This window comes from Schistocerca americana, chromosome 4 (assembly GCF_021461395.2).
Source record: "Schistocerca americana isolate TAMUIC-IGC-003095 chromosome 4, iqSchAmer2.1, whole genome shotgun sequence".
NCBI lineage: Eukaryota > Metazoa > Arthropoda > Insecta > Orthoptera > Acrididae > Schistocerca > Schistocerca americana.
Genome location: NC_060122.1, coordinates 423,421,988 through 423,439,866, shown reverse-complemented (window position 1 = coordinate 423,439,866; position 17,879 = coordinate 423,421,988). Strand labels below are relative to the sequence as shown.

Genomic DNA, 17,879 nt, shown 5'->3' with positions numbered 1-17,879 from the left:
ACATATACTGACAGTTATCTGCATTACTTTTGATTGCTTAGAACTGATCAAATACTATACAAATGACATGAGGCAATTATCAAAATCTTTCATAGTATTTGCTCTATATCGCCTTCCCACAGCCGGGATTAGGATAAGCAGAAGGGTTTTAGTGCAGTGTCATGCCTTTTCTGGTGATTGTAACCATGTTCTTAACTTGGTACAATTCAGCTAAATTCTTATCCCTTGTAAGACATAATCGACCTTATACAATAAATATTTCTAATCCTAAATTTTAAGCTATCCATAACTCAATAAATCAGAGCAACATACATTATCTCAACACTTGTGTTAAAAACAAATTTCTAAATGGCTAGCAGCTGTCCGTCTTCTATCTCACTCCAACAGTAGATACCACATTAATAAGAGACAATTTGATCTTGTTAGAAACATCCAAAAAAGCTTAGGAGAATCAAAATATACCTTTTAATTCTGAATTTTTGTCACTGCCATCTTAAACATGAATTGTACAACAATATTAGAAATTAAAATAATACAATAATCTGATACATTGATCAACAAGAAAATTTCTGATATTAAAGTCAACAACATTATGCTACTATTCCACCATAGGAAAACCTAGGTCATATGAGGGAAAAGGTTTGGAGAGGGATGAGTTGTCTGTTGTTACAACAGCTATAAAACAGCTGCCAGGGATACAGAAAAAAATATTCACTGAACAATACAGACCCTTTTCCTGTCATTTGTTATTTATCTGAGTAAGTTGTAAGAAAACTTGTTTTCATGTTCTGTTCTTAAATGCTTACGCTTTCCATCAGCAGTGTGTGAATTACATAGTGAATTGTTCCAGGTGCAGCTACACTAGGCTCATATGGTCTCTCGACATTTCACTCCCCCCTCCCCCCCCCCCCCCTACTGTTTATTTGTCAAAGCAGGTAAGGTGTTAATGCACTGCTGCCATTAGCACCCATCAAAAGTGGATTATTGAATGAGGAAATATAGGTAGCAGACAAAACATAGGGTTATACATGGAATCACAAGAAAGAAACATATGAAGCTTGCTTGTCCATTTCATAACCCAGAAAACAATGTAATTTTTGCTGTGATACTAGACAGTAGCATGTACACAGACTGGTAATAAGAATGATTACAGTTTAGAATTCTATCAAATGTAAGTTCATTAATTAGAGACAGAGCGAAATCTAAGAGCAACCAATGGTGGGGAGGAAGAAGTTGGCTGTCATTTTTAAAGCAACCATTCCACAATTTATTCGAACCATTATAGGGAAACTACAAAAAAATCTGAATCTTTTATTTATTTATTGTTTGTAGCACAAAACCAACTAAGGTCATAAGCACATATATCAAACTTATATAATCAAGAAGTAAAAGAACTTGAAAGCAACTGTATGTTAAGCCCAATCGATGGAAGGAAAGCGAGCTTAGAACAAGGACTTCTCCAGGGAAAAAGGTCCACAAATAGACCGCATAGACCATAGACATTGGAGGTCCCATACCAAAGATTAAATGTCCTTCACCATATTGCTATGACAGATAAAATGTAAAATGTGGTCAACAACCAGTGCGTCATTCACTAAAACAGCCAATAACTGTGACGGCAAACATACATGAGAATGTAAGTGGTTAAAAAAAGGGTATTCGGTCAGGAAATGGCGAACCAACAAAGGATGACGACAATAAGCACGAAGTGGTGGGGGATCACCAATTAACAAATGGCGATGGCCAGAACGACAATGTCCAATACGCAACCTAGCTGAAACAAGTTCCTTGTGAAAAAGGGCCGAGATGAAGTCAGCCAAGATGCTGGAGTGGTTTAATTCCTCAGAGCTTGTTCCTGTGAACAGAAGACCAGTGATGATGCCAAAATGACACCAACAGTGACAGACAGCAACACGGAAAACATCCGAAGGGACGGAAGAGCTAGATGACTGATGTGACCACGAATGTGTATGAACATCACAGTGGCTTCCTTAACAGGAAGCAAATGGAAGATTTCTTGGACCATTTGCACTAAGCAGGATGGCCACCAAATCTTTACTTTCAAATTCAAAGTTTTTTCTAGGTTTTAATAATGATTTTCCAGATTGACACATATCTAAATGAGATTAGCAAACATACTGTGTTAGAAATAACAAGTAACATTTTTAATATATGTGTCATACTAACTGAACTATATCACATTATGATGTACAATATATAACCTACAGCGCAATCGACAAAGTTTTATTTGATCAGTTGCAGGATAATGCTCATTATACTGTAACATGATTGTATTCGAATTGCACTGAACAATCAGTACGTGACAGAAGCAATAAAGGGCGGACACACTAAAATACAGAGTCATTTTTCAGGAACTAATGGTTGTAGACTGTTGCATTTCATGCTGAAAGAATACTGTAAGTTTTATCTAGAACTTTCTCCTTGAAGTTTTTCAGGGTAACAATAACCTAAAATTGGTTTGTTAAAAAAGGAAAGTCATTGAATGATTCCATAACCAATACGAATTTTATGTTACACACGCGCTTTCCCCAATTTGTTTACGCACCTTTTAGGAAATGAACAGCTATTTTCCCTGTTTCAGTTTTTCATTTATATTTTTCCCAATGATGGTTTTAAAACATCCATGTGATCAAACAAGTTTTGTCCTGCAAAACTAGCACCACATCAACGAATTTTAATGCCTCAGTGTGCATAATAACTCATCGGCCTAATGGAGAATGTTGGAAGTTTTAAGAGTTCTGGAATTTATAGCAGATGAAATGGAAAGAAACATTACAGGATTTGTAGGATTCAGCCTCACAGAATGCCCAAGCAGTAAACACTTACACTAATGGTACATGCTCAATAGTGTATTTTAAATGGAAATATTATTTTGTTCTAATTAAGATGGTTTATTTTTGTGTTCTTACAGTTCTAAAAAAGACATTGAAATATACAAAATGACCTTCAAACCACATAATCGCCAGTTTGCTATACTTGTAACGTTACTTATGTTTTCTTTTTATCAATTTCTATAATATTTTATGAAATCAATTAACATATATATATACACATCTACCTATGCTTCACGAACATAAACAAATTCTGCTTTCAGATCTATAAATAACAAGTTTTACAAACAAATAACTAGGAACATTTAGAAAGTACTATGAACAACATGATCAAAAACGAACAAAACTGTTTAGGTGGAAACTACTTTCTCAAATGTTCCATTTCTGCCCTAATTTTAGCTGCTTCTGCCAACATTTTGTTTTCTTAGTTTGCAACCTCTTAATTTCACACACTTTTTCTGGCAAATTCTTGTTTCTTGTTGTTTTTCACTTTCACTTACAAGGAGAGGGCACGACCGTGGTGTCGGGTATATGTCCGAAATTTTGTGTGATGAAAGAGGACCTCTAAAACCTCACGTGGTTAAAGTATTAGGACGCACTACTCGGAACATCGCGAGAAAAATCGATCCAAAGTTTCTTAGATGCCATATGAGTATAATATGTTAAGTCCATTGCCGAGCCGCCGTCTGGCCTAGAATTCGGTCAGAGGGTTAGCTGCCCTCTGTAATAAAAAAAAAAAAAGAGTTAATCGATCAACAACGAACTGAAACCGGTGTCTTGCGACGTCCGCCCCGAGCAGATGCAACGAACTAAAACGAACAAAAATGATATAAAAAATAGGTTAGGGCTCGGACTCTTACGCCAGAGGTCTCGGTTTCGATTCTTCCTCCTGCCCTTTTTTCCTTCTGTTTCATTTTCTTTTCTTATTCCACAATTATTCAAAAAGTTTCCCAAACCTACATTATTTTAGCTCAAGAACGTAAAATTTTTCATTCACTGAAAAATATTCGTGGTCGTTGTTCTATTTCGTTTTATGAGGTTTCAAGGATTAAAGGGGCTTTGTAAGGGTCCCCTTGGGATTATAACGGTCATCTGCGCGTAGGACTGCGCGCGAGCTGTGAGAAGTAAACGGCAGTTTGTTTTTCGATTTCGTCGTGAACAGACGTGCCTGTTTCAAATTTCAACGTGTTATTCAGATTCGAGGTTAAACACGAAATTCCTGAAGAATCCATTGAAGTCATCTATCAAAATTACGATTAAAGGACGCAGTGTTGTATTATGAGAAGCTGCTAACGGAAAATAATTTAATTGCATCGACATCTTCGGAAGATATCTCTCGCAATGCTATGTTATTGGCCGGAGAACTTTATAATAATACTTTTGGATGAAAAAAAACATTCGTAACTGAAGAGGAATTAATTCACGCTCATGAGGATTGCGGAGAATCTGAGGAAAACGACGAACAGTTCGAAGTGCCACAAAGTGATTCGTCTCCAGACAAATATAAACAGTCACCGAAAAGATTAAAAAGTGACATGATTCCCATTGCCTACAAAGTCAAAGTCGTGAATATTGCCAAAGCCCACCCCACATAGTCCTTGGCGACATTGCAAAAAAAAGGATGCCGCCAATTGAAGAGATAAGAATATCTTTCACAATGGGAGAAAGATATTAAAAGTGGTGACACGCGAATGGATAAATTTGAGGCGATGGATTCGTGGACCTACGAATGTTTTATGGAAGCAAGACAGCAATATCAGCATGTCACGACAAGAAATTTACAGCAATGGGCATTGGCTGCGGCTGCATAATTTATCGATTTCAAATTCAAGGCGTCTGATCGATGTGTCACAGCATTTAAACAAAATCACAGAATTTCACAACGCGGCATTTAAACTAAAACACAGAATTTCACAACGCAAGATCACGAAACTGGTTTTGAAAAAAGAAGTGGCGTCGATGGACGACATCCGGGCGTCTGCGGAGACCTTTCGTCGGCAGACGTGCCGTTTACTCCCTCAATCCACGAGGATTATGTGATAGCCGAAGTACTGACCAAACAGGTAAATACATGTTTTCTGCGTACAAAATGTTTTTACCAACGTAAAATATATCAATTCAAATTTAATTGTGGAAAAATATATTTACATACACATTCGAATATTGTTTAATATTAAAAATACTATTGTTTCAGGATGCCAATATCAATGTTTTCAACAGGACTCTCGCTGCAAAAGGGAGTAAAGCAGTTTTCGTGAAAAAGTCGGATCTGAAGAAAGTGACGCATTCGTACACCGCACAATATTCAATAACATAATCCGGAAAACTGCTCCCACATGTCTTCACATGCTTACAAGAAGCGACCGGTCATTTCAGACCTCGTATTCACAAATTAATAGAGGGCTATGCCAATACTTATACGAACGTCATCGTATCATCATCGAAGTCCGGAAAATTAACAACAGTTTTATACATGGATTTTCTCCGGAAATGTTTAAAATCTTATGTCGGGGAGAATAAGTATTTACTTCTCATTGACTCTTGGTGAGGTCAAACTAATCCGGATATATATGATGTAATTCTTCAAGATGACGATAATATGCCAGCTTCGCTTGTGAAAGTCATACCTACAAAATGCACTTCTTTGGTGCACCCTTGTAATGTTTACTTTTACAGGCAAGTGAAAATTTCATTAAGTGCTTGCAAAATTGCATCGCATTGTTACAGGAAAATCGTGAAATTAATTCCCGAGGAAGATTGAATTTTTTGTACAATCTATAATTCACCATCAATTATCGTCACCAATATTCCGAGACATGATTCAATATGCCCGGTTTGCCTAAAAATTATCAGAAACTCGAAACATTTTCGTAAATGTTAATGGGACATATTTTTGTACAGATTTATTGCAAACGCCCTGTGATTGTAAAAAAATCCGCTTTTATAAGCTTTGTTTTTACGATAATTACCACTGCAGTTCTTGTTTATAATATGTATATAAATTGAATGTTTCCCAATCGACTTTGTTATTCTGATTAAAAACACAATGTTTCTCCTCATATACTTTACAATGAAAAACCCACCGCCATGAATTGTGTTGTTGGACAAAAAGAAAATAATTTCTATTCAATAACGTAACTAATTTGTTAAAGATAATGTAGGTTTGGGAAACTTCCTGAATAATTGGTCGAACAACAAAAGAAAATGAAGCAGAAGAAAAAAGGGCAGGAGGAAGAATCGAAACCGAGACCTCTGGCGTAAGAGTCCGAGCCCTAACCTTTCTTTTATCTCATTTTTGTTCCTTGCATCTGCTCGGGGCGGACGTCGCAAGACACCGGTTTCAGTTCGTTGTTGATCGAATAACTCAGTTTTTTACAGAGGGCAGCTAACCCTCTGACCGAACTCTAGGCCAGACGGCGGCTCGGCAATGGACTAACATTTTATACTCATATGGTATCTAAGAAACTTTGGATCGATTTTTCTCGCGATTTTCCGAGTAGTGCGTCCTAATATTTTAACCATATGAGGTGTTAGAGGTCCTCTTTCACCACACAAAATTTCGGACATATCCCCGACCCCACGGTCGTGCCGTCTCCTTGTTAGTTGTTTCTTTTTATTGTCTTTATACAAAGAGCTTGCATTAAGCACAGACCGAAAATTTTTTTTTTTTTTGAAACCTCGTTCCACAACAGCATTTCCTTGCGAAAGTATTACAATGATTTTGAGGAAATCTACGAAGTTTTAACATTCTTTTTGTGACAATCTAATCACGTTCGTCCAAACGAGTTCACTTCTTTTGAACGATCTATTCCTTTTTGAATATGAGCATTGCTCCAAATATTGACAAATTCTTGTTAGCAAAATCTGCTTTTACGCCAGAGAACCTTTCACCAGAGACGAGAATGGCAATATGTCAACCATTTTAAAGCCTTTTCTGATTTAATGCTACTGGAGAGTCCAGTCATGAACTGGCACAGGTAAGTTTATACTTCAAGTAGCTTTCGTATCATAGCAATAACAGAAGAACGCATTTCTTCTTTAAGCGTCAAGATGTCAGTCGGGTACTTAAGGGAGTCTTATGTAGTAAAATCCAATGCACAGCATTGCGCAGTGATCCGATTCTTCTTATCCTTCACGTCGATCTTCATGACGGACTTTTCGTTTACCAATATGTCTGATCTGACAAGTTGCTGCATTCAAGTGGTGGTAAAGAGTGAACAATTCGTTGTACAAAAAAAGACCCATAGGTATATCAATTTGGAAATGACGTAAAAAAACCCAGAATGCACGTGTAGTAGCGGCAAAAAGGCCAATTTTGCACCTAAGAATTTGTCTTCAACAGCTTCAGATAAGATTTAAAAACTCGCTGAATTAGGGGAGTTTTATTTTAAGCCGATTGAAAAACATAATTTCTTAAATGTGAATGAAGTTTTAAAGCTCGTTCGGCAACATTTGCATGTTCGATTCATCTTATGCTACAGAACTGCAAAGGAAAATCTGAGGAAGCTGTATGTTCCGTATTTTGGCTTCTTTGTGAACACAAATCCAGGAACAAATAATGTAAGGTTCTTAAAAATCCTGCTGGTTTTGAAAGCTCCATGAACTACATTGAGTCTGCAACTACCCAACTGTAACGTGTTTCCAGAAATTTCTTTTAGTTGATTACTCAAGTTCTTCGAAACTTGGAAACTCTTATTTGGTCCATCCATCGACTACTGCAAAATTTTTGGAAAATTCTGTCAGCCAAAAGATCGTTTCAAAGCATCTAATAACTCACTGGTCCTTACGAGCTGAACAAAAGAGTCAAAATATCCGATTGAAACCTGACTTACTTCGACCCCAAAACCTATCATGAATGTCCATTTGCGTTTTTCGAGAAACTCTCGTCAATTTCAAGAGCATTGGCACATTCTTTAATCATGTCAATAACTCTGCAATGAACATAGGGAGTAATACCATAAACAATACTGTATGCAATTTTTGTCCTTTGAAAAAGCATTTTTGCCGCAATGTGATTATCTCGAAACATTTCCGGAAATTATTACATGCAAGCAGCAGAACTTCGGATGGGCAAATGGTTATAAATTGTACTTAAGACCACAAGATTTCAGCTTTTGTGACTTTTCTGGTAACAAAAATGACTGCACCGAAACTTTTTGTGGGTGAGATTTTTTAAAGTTGAAGTTGCCACACCTGCTTCTGTAGTACCAGCTGCCTTGAAAGACTTGCTAGATGCTGAAATTCCTGTAAAAGTTAAGTAGTGTTTAAGTTATACTATTCCACAAGACCAATTACGCGTTAGAGTGAACTATTACAATTAAGTTTTTTGCCAATTATTATGAAAATACTGGATTGTTGCCACAACATCCTCGTCTTAAAATTATTTAATCCTCGATTTCTCTGTTAAATTATGTTCTTTGGGTCGCTGTGAGTCGATGTAGCGCGTAAAAATCTTAGAAAGAATTCTACCATTAAAAATTATATTCTAAAAATCGTAACTGCACATCATAGTACATCATCTGCCGAGGCTACCTGACATGCATTCCTACCACTTACTTCCTGTAAAAACTGAAATACAGCAGAAATCGTCATGACGGACTGAATGCAACGATTTCCAAAAGAAAGCAAATAATTCGAAGGTCGAAACAAAGAACAGGTATACTGAATTAAAAAAAAAAAAAGGGCTCCAAATACAATTTGCATGGTTGCAGATCACTGTACTCTAAGGAAAATTTGTTGTTTCGTAACGGTTGATATTTAAGGACATGAAAGTTCGACAATATCATTTTAACGCAAAGATAATCATATCTTCCTAACCTACATCGGCTCAACGCCTCAAGGAATACAGCTGACCAAAGGTCTTCATTTCGATTTTTTGTGTTAAGACGATGACATCGTGGCAACATCCAAGTCTTATAAAAAAATAATACCTTGTTCATTCATTTGGGATTAATTTTCGTTGCGTCAGGTTCTTGGTGTTGCATAAATATATTCGTCGGAAAAGACTTCCGTTTGTTAGCTGAAAGTTTATGTTTTTGGCTGTTAGCGTGGCTGTCCAAAGCACTTTTCCCCAATGGCGAAATATTTATCTTTGCGTTGCACAGGCCCCCACAACCGCACGAGTGGTCGACTGTGAAGAGCGGACAAATTGAATAGCTGGCCGGCGGCCATTAGAGTGGTAAACTAACGCGCGGATTTCGAATGTATATACATCGCTTTTGGTTATAAAATGCCTTCCCTAGAGTTAGGTCACAAACATAATGCCTCATTTAAATACGTTACTACAATATAGTTTTTAATTTATGAACAAACAGCAGCTAGTCACTGTTTATGAATTTATGTTACGTAGTACAAGGAATCTGCCGTAGCTAAAAGTTATGCACTGGACCCCTAGCATTTTTCGTAGTTCATTTACTATAGATGTAAGCAAAATGCGTCAAAATACTCGAAGATTTGCCCACTATGTTAATAGATATTTTCTGACTCTACCTTGCTTTAGATTTTATGATGAAAAGTGCGTTATATATGGGGTAGTGCTTTGGCAACTCACGACCAAATTATCAAGTTTCAACCTAACCTAGACCATGAAAACACTACCGATCAGCCAGCTACAACAAACAAGACTTCAGGCAGGCATCCAGTATCGCATTAGTCACAATATTTACTTTCGAAGATGTACACTTCAGTTTATATGTGTGATTTTTTCATATAATAAATAAAACTCAACAACTGTTCCATCGAGAGAGGTTGTGAAATCAGATTACAATTACACACATTCAGTTGCATTTTATAACGATAAAAAGCCTGCTAACTCAAATTTCGTGTTGCTTGCAAATCAAATTTTATAGTTAAAATAAAATGTGGTTCACAAAGAAAAATTTATCTTCTGCTGTATATGGTCTGGAAAACGAAAGATGGATGGAACAGCATCATCTTTCAGCTTTCTGCAATAGCGTCGAAACGATTGAAAAACCCGCCACAAGCAAAGCACGAGTCACGTGAATTTTAACCCCACTCTCTCGTGGCTATGCGCATGCGCGAATCTGGCAGCTTGGCAGCGTCAGAAAAAAAATTCTGGGTAGATTCAAGGTAGCCAGCTCTCGCTGCTTATACATCCAACTAAAGGTGGGCCAAACGGTTATTCTGGAGTAACCGTTATCACAGTTCCAGTTATTCTCTGATAACCGTTATTGTTAACGGTTATTAATAACTGCGAAATTATTTTTCGCTAGCGAATACCGAATACTCCGAGAGTTAAATAACGACATAGTTGGACTCCATCAGTTTAGTTATCAGTATAACTACGAGTAGTGTGAAATGGCAGGAATGTCGTATGAATCGTGTATTAACCTTAGCTTATTAACTCCGGGTACATTTTAGTTGATGTTAGAACGATTATTAGTGTTTCAGATTATATGTTTGTAGGTTATCGGTCACTATTAGAAATATTATCTTCGCAGCTGCATCAGAAATTACGCGGAACTTCGCCACAGCACTGTTTAAGTAAAATGTTAACAACGTGCGTTTTTTTTAAGTATGAAGTCATGTGTAAACTGAGTACTGTAGGTTAAATTCGAAGCTTAATTTCTTGTGCTGCTCACATAATAGAATAAAGTGTACAACCTTGTAATACAACAAAAAATCTACATAATGTGACAGATTCGTTTACTCCTGTGCTGTAAAAGATAGTCCTATTGGGGAAAGTGTGAGTACGACAATCCAAGTTTTATGCGAGATTTGGAAACTGCTCGATTTCTCCAGCTACAGCATGTTCATAACATTTGAAGACATGCAGATCGAAAAGGTTGACAGTGTTACATTTCTGGGACTACAACTACATAATAAATTCAGTTGGGAAGGGCATACCACTTTTTTCACTCTATTATTTCATAAGGGAGCATATTCTGTGGTAACTCATCAAACGTAGCAAAAGTGTTTTGCATGTAAAAGCGTGTAATAAAAATCGTTTTGGTATAAATTCAAAAACATCATGTAGGAACCTGTTCAAGGAACTTTGTATTCTAACCACTGCTTCCTAGTATATTTGTTCCTTAATGAAATTTGTTACAAGTATTTACAACCAATAGCTCAATACATAATATCAGTACCTTACTAGAAATAGGAACAGCAATCTACATCTTGGTCCAAAAGGGGTCCAATATTCAGGAACATGCATTTTCAATAAACTGCCAGCAAGTCAGCAACCATTAAAAACTTTGTTTCAGATAAAGCACGGTTTACAGTGTGTTTGAAAGACTTTTTGATACAGAAGTGTCTGATTCCACCCGTCATCAATATGCCGGAAATGGCTATTTTAAGTGTGTCCATGACGCCACTACACACACACACACACACACACACACACACACACACACGGCAACAAACACGAAGATACACATAAATAATACAATAACATCAACCACCAAAAATACAATCAAACCAACGGGACAACCGCGGGAAGTTTGGGGTTTTAGGGTGAGGACAAGCTAGTAAAAAAAACCACCAAGATCCCAAAACACAAAATGAAGAACAAAAAGAAAAAAAATACAGCATTCTGCTACATCAACAAAAATCTGCAGGAATCGGACACTTCCCTTGAACACTATAAATCAACCATAGGTGACCATACCAAAACACCAATACCCACAAACTAAAAGCACGAAAATTGGAATCGGACATTTCCCTTGACCTACATAGGTAAACCTCAGATGACGATAGCAAAACATCAACACGTACAACTATGAAAATGGGAATTGGTCATTTCCGGTGACCTATATAGGTCCACCACAGCTACTGATGCCAAAAAACCAACACCTACAACTGCAAAAAATAAAACCACAATCCCAAAAGTCCACAAATCAATCATCCCTACATAAATTAAATCACATTCAATACTCCATAAACACACAAAACATCACAGCTAGAAACAACTCATAAACACCGTGCCGTAATGACATTCACAAACAACACTTTTTTACGTCGAAGCAGACGGGTGGAATCGGACGCTTCCATTGACCCCTCCTCCTACTCTGTAGATGAATATCGTAACAGAGACTGATAGACCAGCTTAGGTAAAAATTCTGCTATATTTCAGTTTTGACAGCACTTGGTTGCAACAGTCAAGATCGGGTATTCTGTGTATGATAACTTTATTAAAAGTGCGTAACTGTGTTTTATTCTGACAGTGTATCAATTCTATATATATTTGCAGTTACTGTAATATATTCACATATTTTGACAATCTCCTGACAAATGATGATGATGATAATTATTATATTCAACTGTATTATGTTATTCTTCCTGACATGTTATTTGTCATTCGCGATGGCCAGCGGTTATTTCCGAAGAAGTACGTAAATATTTGTTCGCTCCAGTAACTATCGTCTCTGAAATATCACCGGGGTCTAAGACTGGAGTCACTGTATCAGCAACACAGACACACAGTTATTCCGCTACCAACTTCCAGGTTACCTGTAATGGTAGCCCGATAACTGCCAGAGAGCGAGAACTGTGAGCCAACAACGATAACTGCCAGAGGAAAATACCGATCTCTGACAGTTATTTCCATAGTCGCTCGAATTCCTTATGGTACCTCTCTTTATACTACCCGTCCAAGCTAAATTGACATATGAGGCGGTGGCTTAAGGGAACGGCCGTACTTGTTAATGCCTGTACTGCAGCTCCTAACAGCCACCGCTCGGACATTAACTTTATTTAATTGTTTGTGCTAAAAGTAACGAAGACGCACGATATAGTACACAGTTCTTATCAACAGATGGCGCGCAGTCTCACAGTTATTCCCATGGCCTATAGAACGCCTACCAAATGGTCTACCCTCTCCCTAGTTCCTAGCCAGATCTCCGATGAGTTGACGGGAAAGCGTAGTACGATCTTCGGTCAACAGATGGCGCGAGGCACTGTTGACATTACAGTTATTGAAATAACTGCCTGTATCAGAGGAACGGTTATCGCAGTAACCGTTACTTCTCAGTAACCGGTTACTTCTATCAGTTACATTATTTTTTGCCACCTCTACACCCAACAACCACACTCCTGGCAGGTTAAAGCAGGAGATGGCACTGCACAAACGCGATTTCAGCTCTGCGCATGCGCGATATGCTGCCTGGCAGCATGCCTGTTTAAAAAATTGCAGCTGAAGGAATAATTCATAAGTGAAGAAAACTCACCTTTCCGCTGGATTCCTATATAGTTTCGAAATTATGTTAGAATATTGAGATAAAGGGGAAAATACTCAGACAATGCCGAAATACGTAGTCTTATTATTTTAATGCTTCTTAAAATGTCCATAAGTTGATTTAAAAAATGTTCAGTATACAAAAATGAAGTGATGAATATTATTTAAAAAATCCAGATTTCTCGCGGATATTCAAGGCTTTTCCCCAATTTTCAAGGTTTCAATGTTTGTTGCTGCCATGAGTGAGGGATGGACTATGTACAGTGTACAGAGACTCTGGAGGTCACAGAGAATCGGAGCATGTGACAATCAAAAAGCCTGTGTTGTCAGATGTATTGGGTGGCCTGACAAGAGAGCGAAGAGCTCTGCTCTAAATATTGGGTAGTTTTCTGTAAGCAGATATCAAAAATGGTTGGTGCCAATGAAAAAGGCACACCCAACACCATGGTCACTAAGTTCCGTGTGAAGGTTGAGAAACTTACAGGATAGGTCGAATCTGGAGTAGTTTCCTTTGGAAGAGAATGAAGTCCGAGATGACTACAGGCCATTGCACGAAGCCATGGTGGTGAGGGGGTTCACATCCATTGGGAACTTGGCAGGTAGCATGAAGTTAAGCTGCTGGAGCAATAGTCGAAAGCAAAGGAGAACGAAGATTGGATAGCTGCAGATGACAAACAAATGGCATGTGTATCCACTAAGGAGAACATATCATCAGTTTGACATCAGTAACTTGGCAACCACAATAGTGTAAAGGTAGCCAGTGACCAAACGGATTCCACAATGGTGTATTGAAGTAAGATGGCTTAAGATGAATGGGACTTGCAGCTGTGCAAACGAAACACCCACAGTCTATTTTCGAATAGAAAAGGGGCCTGTACCAACGGAGGAGTGTGGTCCGATCCACTCCCCGAAAGTACTGCTTAGAACACACAGGACACACAGACTGCGTGCAGTGTACAGCCATGTAAGACATTTGGAAGGATCAAGAAAGATTTCTATCAAGCACGAGTCCCAGGAATTTCATAGTTTCGGAGAACGGAAGATCAACAGGCCCAACATATAAAGATGGATGAAGAAACCAACTACGCTGCCAGAAAATCACACAAACTGTTTTGTCAGTGCAAAAGCAAAAGGCATTGTTGATGTTCCATGAGCAAAGAGGACTGAGACATTGCTGAAGATGCCGCACAAGGAGACAAGTCCGTGGAGAACTGCAACAGATCACGAAGTTGTCGTCAAAAAGAGAGCTGACAGGAGACATGCTATATTAGGGTTAATGGCTACACCAAAGAGAATGATGCTCACAATGAACCCTTGAGGCACACCATTTTCCTGGATGAAGGTGTCTGACAAGGCCAAACTCACACATAACTTGAAAACTCTGTCTTTTAAAAATTCCTAAAGCAAATGGGGCAGGTGGCCTAGGAAGCCTCACATGTATAGAGTGCGGAGGATACCAGTGCTCCAGCAGGTGTCATAGGCTTTCCCCAAATCAATAAACAACGACCATAGTCCGGTATTCCTACAGAAAACAATTCATGACATCAATTGACAAAGTGCTGAAATGGTCAACTGCAGAATGGCATGCTCAAAATCCACATTGCACATTATTTAGTAGATTGTGAGATTTGAACCACCATATGAATCGGCCATGAATCATACATTCCATCACCTTGTGAACACAGCTGGTGAGAGAAATGGGGTGTCGCTAGAAGGAAGGTGTTTGCCCTTGCCAGGCTTAGGTATGCATATGACAGTCACTTCATGGGAAACGAGCCATCTACCCAAATGCGACTATACGTGTCAAGGATAAAGTGCTTGCTTGCAAATGATACATGCTGTAACATCTGAATGTGAACATTGTCCGGCCCTGGGGTGGAGGATCGGAATGAAGTGAGAGCATGATCTAGCTCCCTCATAGTAAAGATAGCATTGAAACACTCATGATTCTGAGAAGAGGCAGCACCTCAGCCGCCGCCTCTTGTTTCCGAGAGAGCTCAAATCTCCACAAAATAGCGGTCCAAGGTGTTGGAGATACCAACAGGGTTCGCAATGACATCATCTGCTAAGGTCAGGCCAGAAATTTGGGAATGGACCTTGGTGCCAGAGAGCTGATGGAGGTTGTCCCACATGACAGAAGAGGGAGTGGAACTGTTAAGAGAACTAGTAAACGAAATCCAGTTAGCTCTTTTAGGTATTGAGAAGAATGCAACAACTTGCATATTCCACTGCTTATAACCAATACAGTTTGCCATTGTATGATGACTGCTAAAATGCGGAGAGCATGTCTCCGTGCAAAAAATCGCATCATGGCACATCTCAGTCCACTAGGGGACCAGGACATGGCATGGTAAAGATGAAGTGCAAGGTATAGAACGGTCTGCTGCAGTAAGGATAATATTCATGAGGTGTTCTACCTGGTCATCACAACTGGGGAAATGTTTGTTGAAGGTCACATGGAGAAATAAAGGCTCCAGTTGGCCTTAGAAAGCTGCCAATTGGTATTACACTTAGGGGGGCAGGAGTCAGCAAACAAATAGCACATGGGAAATGGTCACTCGAGTACGTGTCAGAGAGAATGGACCACTCGAGACAAAATGAGGTTTGGTCACCTAAGATGGTCAGCCAAGAGGGCACCTCTCATACAAGTCCTGGAACAGCCTCAAATGGGATGTGTGCATTAAAGTCACCGAGCAGCACAAAGGGCTGAGGGAGTTGATCAATAAGCTGGAGGAAGTCTGTCCTTGTGATACTGAATGAAGGATGGATGTAGATGAAAAAAGAAAACGTGAAGTGAGGAAAGATAAAGTGGACTGCAACAGCTTGCAGTTGGGTGTTCAGTGACATCATTTGGCTCTGAACGTTATCCTGGATGAGGAGCATGAGATGGAATGCCATCCTTGGGGGAAGGTCAAAGCAGACTGGAAGGAAATGCAAAGGGTCAAAGCACTCATTAGGATGCAATTTTGTATATTGGAGGCAGAAAACAAGTGGATACTGTGATTCCAAGAGCAGCCATAGTTCCTCCTAGTTGGATCTAATGCTGCGATCATTCCATTGGAGAACAGTCATAACAAGAATTGGGGAGGAGGAATAAATGAAGGGAAGTTACCTGCTACAGGGTGCAGAGGCTGGAAGATCCTCTTCCACGATATCTACAGAGGTGTCAGGGTATCACACAGTGACACTGCTGAAGAGAATCTCCAAGTTGGGGAAGAAGACTGATGTTTGTTGGCTAGAGGGAAATAAAAAGTATTTCTTCCGTCCTTTCCAGCCTGCCGGTTGTGTAGCAGGTGATTTCCCACCGGAGATGAAGATTTGCTGGCTTCTTGCACAGCTGAAGGAGGAGGAGATGGGGATGCTATTGTGACACTGAGCGATTTTAAAATGCAGTGCTGAGTTGGGGGCAACAAGCTTGTGTGACCATGTCCACTGCGGAGCGAGGAATAGCAAGAATGGTACTCTAAGTGCCAGATGGTAGAATGTAGGACTGTTGACTAGCCAAAAACTTGTGAGCGACAAGTTAAGGCACTTTTTTCCTTCACCCAGGCCTCCTAGAAAGCCCATTCATTGAGATACATGGGCCACTCTCAGGATGAAGCTAAATGGTCACCCTTTCAACTGATGTAGTGGGGAGACTGAGGCGCGCATTCACCCTTGGGAGAATTCCTATCATAACACATTTGGCCATGTTCCAATAGGACATTTGAGTGTGGCTGTAACGTTGACACTGGTAGCAAAGCATTAGGTTCGGATGTGTGGACGGACCGTGATGACTTCATAGCCTGTTTTGATCTCTGCTGGAAGCATTACTCTATCAAATGTGAGAAAGAGTGTGTGTGTGTGTAGGCACTAAGGTTGCATCAACCTTTTTCATTACCAGACGGATTGCAGTGACGTTCTGATCGGAGAGGGAAGTTTGGATTTATCCCTTGGTCAGACAATTGAGCAGCCTAGTATAAGTAACACCACGTGAAGAATGCAGCATTTGATGGGCCTCGACACGAACAGGATTGCAGTGTAGGAGAGCAGCTCAAGTGGTTGTTGGGCTTGAAAATCACATTTGGTTTCCAAAAGCAATTGCCATAACATAACCAAGAGAAGATATAGGGACCAATTGGCAATTTGCGAATGTAACAGCTCAGGCAATCACCCCTGCCTGGGCCTGGCGTGTACCAGGAGGTACGTGCAAACTCTACCTATCAATCCAAGGCTGGGAATTACACATTACCCAGTCAGTTGTTAACGCTTTATACATGTGGGCCAGCATGCAAAGGGAGGAAGATGAAACTATAACGCCATGGGATGAGGCACGGCCGGAGGGGGGGGGGGGGCTGTTTTGATGTCAGAACACATTCCCAAAAATATGCCAGAGTTGTTCCCAAAGGGGAAAGAAAAGGAATAGCAGGAGGATAGACATCCTGCACTGAAAGCAAAAAGGTGCTGCTAAGGCTGGGGGCCTGAGTAGCCAAGCTTGAATTTGCCAAAGAGTGGTGAACCCTCGGGGGAGGGGGGATTCGGTTTCGTTTTGCTTTACGGCGCGAAAAACAGCTGGGATCCATACACACCCAAGTCAAAACTATAGAACACACAGACAGAGATGAGTTAAAAAACAACTATACGTCAGTCGCAATTGACATTATAGAAGACAGCTAAAAAACAGGCATGTTGGGGGGGGGGGGGGGGGGGGGGGAAGACACCATACTGAAATGAAGGTCCAAAACCAAAACTTAAGTGGCCTTTGCCATATGGTTTTGGTGGGATAAAAAGTAAAACACAGTGAGCAGTCTGTGTGTCATTTGCTAAAACGGCCGATAACTCAGACAACAAAC

At 39.6% G+C, this 17,879-nt stretch overlaps 1 protein-coding gene across 1 annotated transcript in view; it reads right to left on the bottom strand.

Moving 5' to 3' along the window:
• The window catches only part of LOC124612939 (BTB/POZ domain-containing protein 10), a 123,764-nt gene that overhangs the window by 47,851 nt on the left and 58,034 nt on the right, over positions 1–17,879 (bottom strand).